We start from the raw sequence: 12,046 nt of genomic DNA, 5'->3' as shown, positions 1-12,046 counted from the left end.
TGCTCCTGCTTTGTTAACCCCTGCTGCTGTTCCTGTTTCTACTCCTTCACTTGTTAGTCCTGTGTCCTATACTTCTCCCTCTACTCGTAGTCGTAATTCTCCTCTTGCGGCTAGCTTTTTCCATTTGCTCGGACCCGTTCTTGGGTCCGCTGGTTCAGATGGTCCTCAGAGACGTAGTCAGCTTCCAGGTAACAGAGAACGTGCTTCGCTATATAATATGGCGATGGGTTGGATGACGCACCCCCTTAGAAATCCACCCCGTATTGTACTCGACACGTTTTGTCAGTTCAATATACCAACCCAGAGATTTGTGTTCGAGGAAATGTGCAAGGTCCTTCGTGATCAGATATCGGCCGACTCACCTGACGAGGTGCTGACCGCGTTGTCTGATTTACAGCTTCAGTTTTCGGCTGGACTGATAGTGGATACCAATGTTCGACGTGCTGTTGAACGATTGTTATCTTTTCGTCCCACTCCTATACCTCAAGCCTTGTTTGTTGAGGATGTCGAAAGACAGCCAGATGAGTCTGGTCAGTTTCCTATGCGTGAAGTTCCACCCGTGTTGATGCCAGGTGATGCTGCTCACGTTCCACCTATCCTGCCGTATTTTCAGAGAGTATGGATACATCTCCCATGGAAAAGATCAGAAGTGTTGCAGGTGAAGCAATCTTTGCCTGACCCTCGCAAAAATCCTGCAGGGTATTACAAAGAGTTATCGCAGCTTGTAGATGCTACGATAATGAATCTTGCCGATATTGACATGCTGTTTGGCAATGTTGTACCGCAACCGGTATGGGCTAAGATTCGTCAGGAAAATCACGCAAACGAATTAGGTGGTGATTGGGCGGCCATTATAGCGGCGGATGGGTTGCAAGTTGGTGGTGCTAAGCCTGAACAGTTGATTGCTGCTCTCCCTCAAAGAATAATAACGTTAATGAAAACTCTTATGCCACCTATGAGAGTAAATTGGGACAAATTGTCAGCTTGTAAGCAAAAGAAGGACGAGAGTGTTTCCGACTTCTTTACGAGGTTCGAGGAAGCATTCATCGACCATAGTGGTCAGGATATGAGCACTGAGGGTGGTCAGAGGTTGTTTGTGGATAAATTTGTTTCAAACTTATTGCCCGATTTGAGCAATAAATTAAAGAATTCAGAAAGTGCATGGGCCGTTTCTACCTCAGCTCAGATATTGGCTACGGCACAATATTATGAGAACAGAGAGAAAGAAGAGAACGACCGTGCTGATAAAAAGACGAAAGAGCTAAAAACTAAAGTGCTGCTTCAGCAAGCGTATCCTCCACGTTTGAATCAGAATAATTCGCAACAAAATAGATCGCAGCCGCAATCGAACCGATCCCAAACTCGTAATGACTCCTCTTCCCAAAGATCCTCGCTAGGATACAATCAATGTGCTTATTGTAGACAAGAGGGTCACATTAAATTCAATTGTCCTGTTCTAAATGAACGTAATAGTGGTAATTCATCGAGAGGAGGTCGTGGTGGTTCGCAGCAGGCACCACGTGGTAGAGGTCGTGGTGCTCAGAACGATCGCTCAGAAAACTCATCCAATTCCGATAATTGTTTTGATCAACGTGGATCGTCGCAAGGACGATCTGCGCAGTACAATGTAGACGATTATTACGTCGATCAGGGAACTGACGACAGTAATTACTAGGACAGCCATAGACAAGGAGAGGGAGTGGTATCAGTTCCGGTTGGTCAGAGAGGGCATTACGTCGCAGTTGCTACATCGGGCGTCGTTGAGCCTTTTCTGTTGGACACTGGTGCAGCGAAAAGTTCCATTAAGCATTCGAAACTCCCTGGCGCACCTTTGTCTGGCTTAACAAATGTTTCCGTTGGATTCTCTGGCGCCCCTGTTAGCAATCCAGTTTCGTGCCCTTTGCCCCTTAAAATTGGGCCTCGTGAGCTTGAAGCTCCGTTGATTTTAACTACGGGTTGTGGTGAAAATCTTTTGGGCCTGGATTTGCTTAAACGTTTGTATGCAACTTTGTATTGTTCTCCTGCGGGTGTAAAGCTTACGTTGGGAGAGAAGGTTGTCTCTCCCATGTACTTGTCTCTCGATAAGCTTCCACCGGAATTGAGTTCTCTTCCTGCGTCTTTGTGGGCGACAGGTCCCAACGATGTGGGCCTACTTGATATCTCCCCATATGTTGTTCAGTTGAAATCTAATGTGCGATTGCCACGTATTCCCCAATATCGTATCTCCCTTGATGGTGAACGAGCACTGTTAGCGATCATCTATGATTTGATCGATAAAGATGTTATTGAAGAGACTCGGGGAAACGTGTGCAATAGTCCTGTACTGCCCATTCTTAAACGTACTGATCCCTCAAAACCGCCTGTTTATCGCTTTGTTATCGATTTACGGGAGGTGAATAAAATTGTGGTTCCTCAATTCCCCGTTGTGCCTGACATCACGGCGCTACTGACTCTGATTCCAGCTTCTGCATCATGGTTTTCGGTGATTGACTTGAAAAACGCGTTTTTCAGCATCCCGATTGCCGAAGAGAGCAGAGACCTTTTCGGTTTCTCTCTTGGTGGACGCAGCTTCCGGTTCAAACGCGCTCCTCAGGGCTACTGTGAAAGTCCATCAATTTACAGTCAAGCCTTGAAGGGTCAACTGGATGCGTTTAGGTTGCCGGCTGGTGCGGCCTTGATCCAATATGTCGACGACTTATTGGTGGCTGCTGATACTCAGGACATTTGCAAAATCGCTACGGTATCGTTGCTGCAACATCTCTGTGAGTTGAATCACAAGGTGTCCCCTTCTAAACTCCAATATTGTTGTCAAGAAGTAACCTATCTAGGTCACTTATTGTCAAAAGGAGGGAAGGCGGTTGACCCCAGAGAGAATTGCAGCGATTGCGAGAATGGCTGTGCCAACAACCCAAAGAGATGTGCGTGCCTTTTTAGGTATTACATCGTACTGCAGGCAATGGATTCCAAATTTTTCATTGCTAGCGAAACCATTGGTGGCTCTTACGTGCAAGGATGTTTCGACTCCTTTACCATGGACGGAAGAATGTCAGAAAAGTTTTTCTGAATTACGTGATTCATTGTGTTCGGCTCCTGTGTTAGGTACCCCTGACTATAGCAAGCCGTTTACATTATATGTTCACGAGAGAGAAGGTTGTGCGTTGAGTGTCTTAACGCAGCCTTTTGGTGGTAAGCAACGTCCATGTGCATATTTTTCCTCGACCTTGGACCCGGTAGCTAGAGCATTGCCGAGTTGTTTGAGAGCAACAGCGGCAGCCGCGGTCTCCATCCGACAATCAGCAGGATTGGTCATGGATAATATGCTTACGGTGATGGTTCCGCACGCAGTCGATACTCTCTTGAATCGTACGAAAACTCAGCACTTGACGAGTGCAAGGTTGTCTGGTTACGAGTTGACGCTGTTGGCAAGCCACATTCAAATAAAACGTTGTAATGTTCTGAACCCGGCAACTTTGTTACCAATTAGCACAGAGTCAGATGTAGTAGCAGAACATGATTGTTACTTGAGGACTGAAGAAGAAACAAAAGGTCGAGTGGACCTTAAAAACACCCCATTGAAAGATCCGGATGGTACACTGTATGTGGATGAGTCATGTTTTAAGTTGCCGAATGGCGATGTGACTACTGCTTATGCTGTTGTAACGTTGAATACTGTTGTTGAGACTGCAAGATTAAATCAGAATTCTGCCCAAGCTGCAGAGCTGATTGCTCTTACTAGAGCGTGTGTGTTAGCGAAAGGGAAACATGTGAATGTGTTTACCGACAGCCAATATGCGTTTGGCGTCGCACATAGTTTTGGACGATTGTGGAGAGAGAGAGGTTTCTTGACGTCGCATGGTACGAAGATTCAGCATGGACAGCTTGTGAATGATCTTTTGGATGCACTGACGTTGCCTAAACAAGTAGCGATTGTTAAATGTAGTGCGCATCGTAAGGTGACGGATGATGTTGGTCGTGGTAATGCGTTTGCGGATGAGACTGCTAAGGAGACTGCCCGGAACCTTAGCACTCGAATGTATGTGACGAGTTCGGTTAGGTGGCCTACAGAATCGAGCATGTGTGAGGACACTACAGAGAGTGTGAAAGCAATTCAGAATGAGGCCACCGACACTGAAAAGACGAAGTGGAAAGAAAGTACGGGAAGGTTGGATGCGAATGGTTGTTGGATTGATTTGTCTGATCAGAAAAGATGGATGTTACCGGATGCGTATGTGCTGGCCGTTGTGACAATGGCGCATGGGTTAGAACATATTAGCGCGAAAGGTATTTGCAAATTGTTGTCTCCTGTATGGAAGAATGATGGTATCACGAAATGTGCTGAACGTCTGGTGAAGAATTGCATGGTGTGCATGATGTACAATCCTGGCAAGGGAACCCCAACTCCTCCTGGCAGTTTTGCTCCTCCTTCATGTCCCTTTGAGGTGATTCAATTGGACTTCATCCATATGGAGCGATGCAATAACCTGAAATACGTTTTAGTCGTGGTTTGCGCATTCTCCCGATGGATCGAGGCTTATCCTCTCAAAGACAATACTGCTTTGTCTACTGCGAAAATCCTACTGAAGGAATACTTTCCTCGGTATGGAATGCCTAGAGTCGTGTGGTCAGATAACGGAAGTGAGTTTGTGGGTAGTGTGATGAAGAGTGTGTGTAAGGGCCTTGGAATTAATCAGAAATTCCACAGCGCCAATCATCCCCAGTCAGCTGGTTTGGTTGAAGGGTATAACGGCACCCTTAAACTAAAGCTAGCGAAGATTCAGGCTACGACTGGTCTTTCGTGGCCTGACGCTTTACCTTTAGCATTACTGTCAACTAGGGCGACTGTACACTCCCGAGTAGGGCTTAGTCCCTACGAAATAGTGTTCGGTCGTCCTGCGAATGTGTGGGGGGTTCCTAGGCCAGGTATTTTCTGTGATCTTGAGTATCCAATGTTGATCGATTATCTTCATGACTTGACTGCTAAACTGAGGTTAATTCACCAACAGGTTCACGAAGCATTGCCGACGCAGACGGAGGGTCCAGGCCACCAGCTCCAGCCCGGAGATTGGGTGGTGACGCGGAACTTTTCGCGCAAGAACAACTTGGACCCGAGGTTCACCGGACCCTACCAGGTCCTCCTTGCCACGAGAACTGCAGTTCGTCTTGAGGGGCGGAAGAATTGGGTGCACGCCACCCACACAAAGAAAGTCCCCATCCCGTTGCCAGCAGACTCGTGGGTGAGGAAAGGCATTGCATCAACTGAAACCGAAGGATTGCCGGCGTTTGTACCTTTTAGCGACGCACAACCTGTCGGAGAATCCTCAGTGCAGCAGAGAGACACTGTTGAACAATTGTCAGCAAAAGACTCAAGACCAAAACATTCAGCTGATCAACAGGACGCTGTCCCTTCAACGGATCCTTTGTTTGACGAACAGACACGTCCTGGGAAAACTCGATACTTTTTGCGATCTAGCACTAAAGACTAATAAAAGATCCTGCTTTGCTGTATTGACAACTGCATTATCCCGTTTTCCGTGATCAGTTTTGAACATTCGTACCATTGTAATTATTTTGTACATATTCATTGAGCTTCGTTCCTTACACTTTTTGCTTCCACAGCTGAGAGACATTGTTTTTGTATACATAAATATTGTGCATTAAAGGCCGTAGGGCCGCGCGCGTACTTCCTTCTGGATAGTAGGTCTTGACGCTAGGTTAAAGGCCGTCGGTTCCTGGGAACTCCTAGGGATTGACTATTGCTACACAGAACGAAGTGCGTCAAGAAACGTTGCGGACGGTCGTAGGGAATGGCATTTTTGAAGCTGAAGGATTTGGAAGGAGCTCAGGCTCATAGATTCAAGCTGCAGCAACTCAGTCGTACCAAATGTTTTATATTCCAAATATTTGTATTGTTTTTGACTGCTTCTGCATTATTGGCGGGTGGGGTGTATTACACGATGTCTTACTTCTTACCTTCTGCTACACCTACTCCTACCCCTGACCCTAAACTTACCTCCACCGCTTCTCCCCATTCCTTCCATATCTTACCTGAACACGAGCAGGCTAGACGTGCAGAATTCCGCAACAATTCCTTTATTCAGCTCCTTCATCAGCATCAGTTAGTGGTTAACACTACTAATTGTTGGGTGTGTGGGTTGATGCCACATACTATGGATAAGGGAATTCCATATCTGGTGTTACCGTATAGTTCCCAAGGGTCTGCTCGAGCATTTCAGACAATGTTTCGAAGCGCACTGGGTTTCCACCCCATTCGAGAACCACGCTCCCCCTACTCTGGTCCTACCTCGTATCAAAAACCTTTGTCTATAGCAATAGAGGACCTAGATAGCGATATCTATGATCCCTCGCTTATTCCCGAAGAAGAGGTACAAGCCTATAGGGTCCTAAGTAGAGGCGAATATAGTGTGTTCACCAGTGAAAAGCAGCTTAAAAGCTCGCCTCCGATATGGGTCGTACCCCACATTGGTAATTTTTGTCTCATGGGTCGTGGCCGAAGATCGCAAGCCCGACTTGGAGCGAGTGCTTGCACTGAAAATTACATTCTGCCGATGTTCTCGTCCCCTGTGTTTCTGGCTGCCAAGGGTACATACTTTATCTGCCATGATCGTGCATACGCATGGTTGCCCGCTGACTTCATGGGCTCATGCTTCATTGCAAATCTGTTGCCTCCGACGTTCACTGTAGATGCCGATTATCATAAGACTAGAGTAGTGAGAGGCGTAATTAGCGAAGAGGATACTGCCGGTCAAGAGGCAGGAGACTTTTTCAAGGGTTTCCTCCCGTTTTGGGGACCTATGGTTAATAGTAGGAACCTGAGACAGTTGACTCGAGTGGTAGAATCGACTGCTAATATTACTGCCAGTGCCCTTGGTAATATCACCACTGAACTTCAGGCGGATAGGCTTATGACGTTACAAAACCGTATGGTTTTAGATGTTATCTTAGCAGATCGAGGTGGGGTATGTAAGGTGATCCATTCGAGCTGCTGCATTTTCATTCCTGATAACGCTCCAACTGTCTATCAAGCCATCTCGAAGTTGCATAAGATCTCCGAATCCATACACGTGGATGTAGGGGATTGGACGCTACTTGGGTGGTTTTGGGGCCTGATGTCGACTTGGGGTTGGAAGATTCTGATGATCATCGGAGTTGTTGTGGTGTTCCTGTTCACGTGTTGCCTTTGTGTGCAGTGCGGTCCTGCCTTATGTGGCCTCTGTGCTACAACGTGTATGAGACAGCCACCCGTTACCAAGGGGACTCGGTTGGACAGAGTTATGCTACAGCAACATCTCGATGGTCTGATGAATATCGAATATGATTCCGACTAGTGCTTGCCTACATGAGGGCAAAAGGAGCGTCTGAGGTTCCGTGACAATTGTAAGTGGTGTTTTCGACTCGCACGAATATGGTCGAGTCTGGTATCTATGAACCGCAAATGACGAGTTTAGTAAGTGTGCGCAGTTTCGCTGTGCTAACTTAAACCGTTCGTTTGTTATGTGGGTTTTTCATCTGTACCCACGGGTTCCATCTTAGATACGGCATCCATTTTGTCTCTTGCCCTCAAGTAGCCAGCGAACGGACGCTGTCCGCTTCGCGACCCTGGGACTCCCAAGATATTTGCGGAAGACACATGTCCTTTGTAAGTGCCTTTATGACGAGGGGGATGATACTGTAAGGCAGATGGCCCCGCTCGAGGCTCATCTCGCCGTGCCAGTTTATTGTCTCAGCCGTGCATCTCATTAGGCACGTCCCTTTGATGCCTGTATCTCGTGTTTCCCGATACCTCCCCTTTTACACCCTTTCCGATCTCCCCACTGTCTCCGTCTTCCTCTGCACCTGTCCTTGTTCCTATTTCGATCTGTTTTACTGCCTATTGGAATGCACTAATGTTGGGAAGATGGGTTTTTACAGTTGGGAACCGCCAAATGTTTCCGCACTTATGTTCCGGACCTTATGTGTATCAAAGTGACCAAAGCGACCCCTCTGGGGGATAATGGTGGGAACCGGGTTGTAAACCTTTGTGTACCATGTTGTCCTATGGGTAAAAACTGTATAAAAGGAGCGATCCACAGAACCAATTTGAAGCAGTCTCCCCAAGTTGCACGAGTTGTACTTGTCGTGATATCTGTGTTCCCTGCAGCAAATAAACCTTGAATCTTTGACGCCGAAGGAAGTGTCCCGTGTCTCTGTCATTCGTACGCCGGAGCAGGTTACCCACGAAGGTTTCAGGTGTTGTGCCCTGGCACCGCTGGGTCTTAAAGAACCCAGTCCTTCAGAGCCCTCCCTGTCCCAATACACAAAATCCTGTTTGGGGTGATGCTAGCACCTCCCAAGGCAGGAAACCTATTGTCCAAGCCTCCCTCGCTGAAAGGACTCCCAGCAGCAGGAGGTCAGACTTGTGTCTGTGGCAGCAGCATCCATTTTGTGATGCTGAGGCTCTGGTTAACTTTAACCGGGAATAGTTAGAACAACATGTCTTCTCCCTCTAGAAGGTTGGAATGCTACCCCCATCGCCAGGACTGGCGAGGGGGTAGTATTCCAACTTGCATGACACCTTACTCGACATGTTTCGATAAAGCCAAACCATAGTTAGCATCTAACCGCGAGGATTATAATGCACTTAAGAGCATATGGTATGGCAATATCCCAGAACATCTAAAGGACGTGTTTCCGAAAGCTGCAGACAGGCTCAGCTCATGCTAGAGCACCATCTCACATAAAACCAAGCACTCTGCCTTCAGGATTGTTAAGGCCTCCCATAGGAGTGACCTATAGGTGTATATGTGTCCAGACATAAGGTTGGATATAGGTATACTATATCTAAGCAAGGGGTGATTACACGACCTTGCCCCAGCTGGGTGATCAGCCAGTTGTGTCGATTTGAATGGCCAGCCAGGGGTGGCAAATGATATGCTGCAGCCCCTGGTAGGCCTTGGATGCACCTATGCCCTGGGTACCTATGGTACACTGTACAGGGGCTCATAAGGTGACCCAGTATCCAATTGGTAATTTACCTAAAGTACATTGTAGTGAATAATGAAAAAAAGCACAGGTGCACCATAAATTAAAAAGTGCAAACACAACACAATAATTGTAAAGACACAAATAGTGACGTCCAGAGATGTGGTTTGATTGATTGATTTATTTGTCAACAGTAGAAAAACGAACAGCCGATGCGTTTCGTCCTGGAAAGGACTTCTTCAGGGCAAAAAATAAGCGGTAAACTTATTATGCTGTGTATGCAGTCATGTATTGAGGACCAGAAAATCAGGTTTGATTTCGCAATCTCTAATAAAAAGTTATAATGTCAGAGCAACTGGAGGTCTCTGAAATATTACGATCTTCCAGGATGGATATCTAACTGAGCTAGGAAGTAGGCTAAAAAAGAGTATATCGATCATGCAGTAAGGTCAGTATTAATCCGAATATGAGTAAATATTTAGCAAAGGTGCACCAATCCCAAGGTGTGCACCTCAAAGTCAAAGTCAAAAAGGTTTATTTGTATTGGTACTCGACAGAGGACCACAACATTTTTACATTTTACATGTTTAAAAAGAATTCAGTTTTGTCAATATAAAGATAAAAAGGATTTTAAAAATGTATAGAAGTTATAACAAGCAAATTCGTTCGCAGGTTGATTACACAAAAATATAAGTTCTCTCACCATTGTAATTCTACAGGAGCGAAAAATAGGGTCAAGGTATTTTTTACGGGCTAGGGTTACTTTATGATTTGGACATACAAATAGTACATGCTCTAGAGTCTGATCGCCCCCTGCGCACAATGTACATGTTGGAGTTCCTCCTGGGAGCCATCTTGAGGTGTATGCTAATACGGGTAGAATGCCCAATCGGATCATGGTTATCACTCTCCTTGCACCATGTGTCAAGGTAAACCCTATATAAGACTGGCTTTGTTTATATTCTAGTGAGTCTGCGAAGGGTTTGTAAGTAGCTAGTTTGTTACAATGTAAAGAGTCCAGTTCATAGCTCAATTTTGGGGTGAAACATTTTAAGAACAGTTTTACTTGCGCTGGTGTCCAAGTGAGCAGTAATTCTGTGCTAATATTTGCCATGCGAAATGCTACAGTCATGTTCTCTAAAAAGATTTGTTTATTAGAGTCCGGCCCAAAAGTCTCTTTTTTCAGCAATGACCTTAGAGTGTTCTCTTTTGCATGTAGTAAATTGTAGGCCCACCTAATTACATTGGCAATTGCTATAGCATAGGAGCTGGTTATTGATAGTTCTAATCTCAGTGCTTGGACAGGTACAGCGTCTGATACTTTCATAATCCTTCTTAAAATTTTTCCTTCCTTGCGATCCATAAAAGCCCATTGCTTTATGGGGATGTACTCCATGGCATAGGATAATACAGGGGGTATTTTTACTCTGTAAATGTTCACCAATGAGGAAAAATGCCTGTTCCCTGTTGCGCTATAGAGTCTCTGGAGGGCCACGGCATGTATGTCAGATTTCCTTTGTACATTTTTTAACTGTATTGTGCTTTTTAAGTTTTTCGAAAGGATCCTGCCGAGGTAGGGATAATCATTAACCTCCTCTATCTTGTCTCCTACTATCCTCCAGATATATTTGGCACTTTTTTTCTTCCCCGAAAAGGCTATCACTTTTGGTTTTTTTATGTTTGGTACTAAATAGTTTTCTTTGGAGTAATTATGCAGAATATCCAATGATGTTTGTAGTCCGAAGGGAGTAAGGTCTAACAACACTATGTCATCAGCATAGAGCAATGCGTTTATGCTTTGTTTAGCGATTTTTGGAGGCAAACTGGAGCCTAGCTGCAGGTGGTAAGGCAAGTCACTTAAGTAGAGGGAGAATAGGATAGGGGCTAGAAGGCACCCTTGTTTTAATCCGTTCTCTGTTTTAATTCTTTTTGTAAGGCCTTTTTCTCCCCCCATTTGGACTTGACACCAAGTATTGGTATGTAAGCTTACTATAGTTTGTAACAGTTGTTCGTGAATTCCAAGCCTCCTTAATTTTCTCCATAATGTTGGTCGATCTACCCGATCGAACGCCGTAGTGTAGTCTATGAATGCTGCATAGACGACCTGGGTTTTTCGGGTTACGTATTTATCTAGAATAACCTGGATAACTGCAATATTGTCCGTTACCGAGTGATTAGGTCGGAATCCTACTTGAAACATGGGTATCAGACCTGACGTGAAGGCCCATTCTTTCAGGCGGTCTAGTACTTCTGCTGCAAATACCTTTCCCACGGCGTCCATAAGTGCTATTTGGCGGTAGTTCCCTGCTTGAGTTCTGCTTCCCTTTTTATAAATGGGGATGATAATGCTCCCCTGCCATGATTTTGGTATCTGACCAGTATCAAAAATATAATTAAAAAGGGGATATAACAATTTACTCCATTCCTTCGGGGCAGCTTGCAACACCTTGATAGGAATCTGGTCCGGTCCAGAGGCACCCGTAGTTCTTGCTTTACGTATATTCAGTTCAACCGATGTAGCTGTGGTTTTAAGAAATGGACATTTGTCTTTTTCTGTGATGGTAATCTCACTCCTTTCATATGGTATTGTTAAATTTGCTTTATAGAGATCTAACAGATATGTTTCCCAATCTTTTGGAGGGACCGGTATTGATTGTAATTTCTTTTTTGATCCAGTTATTTTTGCGATTAGAAACCAATATTTGCACTGGTTGTATTTGTTCGCTGCGATCTGAATGTCGACCCAATTACGATCTTGTAAAGCTTTTTTGTTACTTTGATACTCACGTCTCAATTGATTTTTCAATGTATTTATTTCCTTCTTCGTAGTTGGCGAAGAATTCAAATATTGGGCGCGTATAAGTTTATTTAACTTTTTCTTTACTTCAGAGTTCTTAGAAGTACGCATGTTTTTATCATTCTTCTTACTGTTACCAACTGCACCCCTTGTTGCCATATTTAAAATATGGTTTTTGATATCCTTAATAATAAATTCAAAGTTTTCTATAGGATTTTCGGAAAATGTTTTTGCTAAAAATTGAGAGTGATCAATCAATGTTGTAATTTT

This window comes from Lissotriton vulgaris, chromosome 4_1, assembly GCF_964263255.1.
Source record: "Lissotriton vulgaris chromosome 4_1, aLisVul1.2, whole genome shotgun sequence".
Taxonomy (NCBI): domain Eukaryota; kingdom Metazoa; phylum Chordata; class Amphibia; order Caudata; family Salamandridae; genus Lissotriton; species Lissotriton vulgaris.
Note: the sequence above shows the minus strand (reverse complement) of the source record.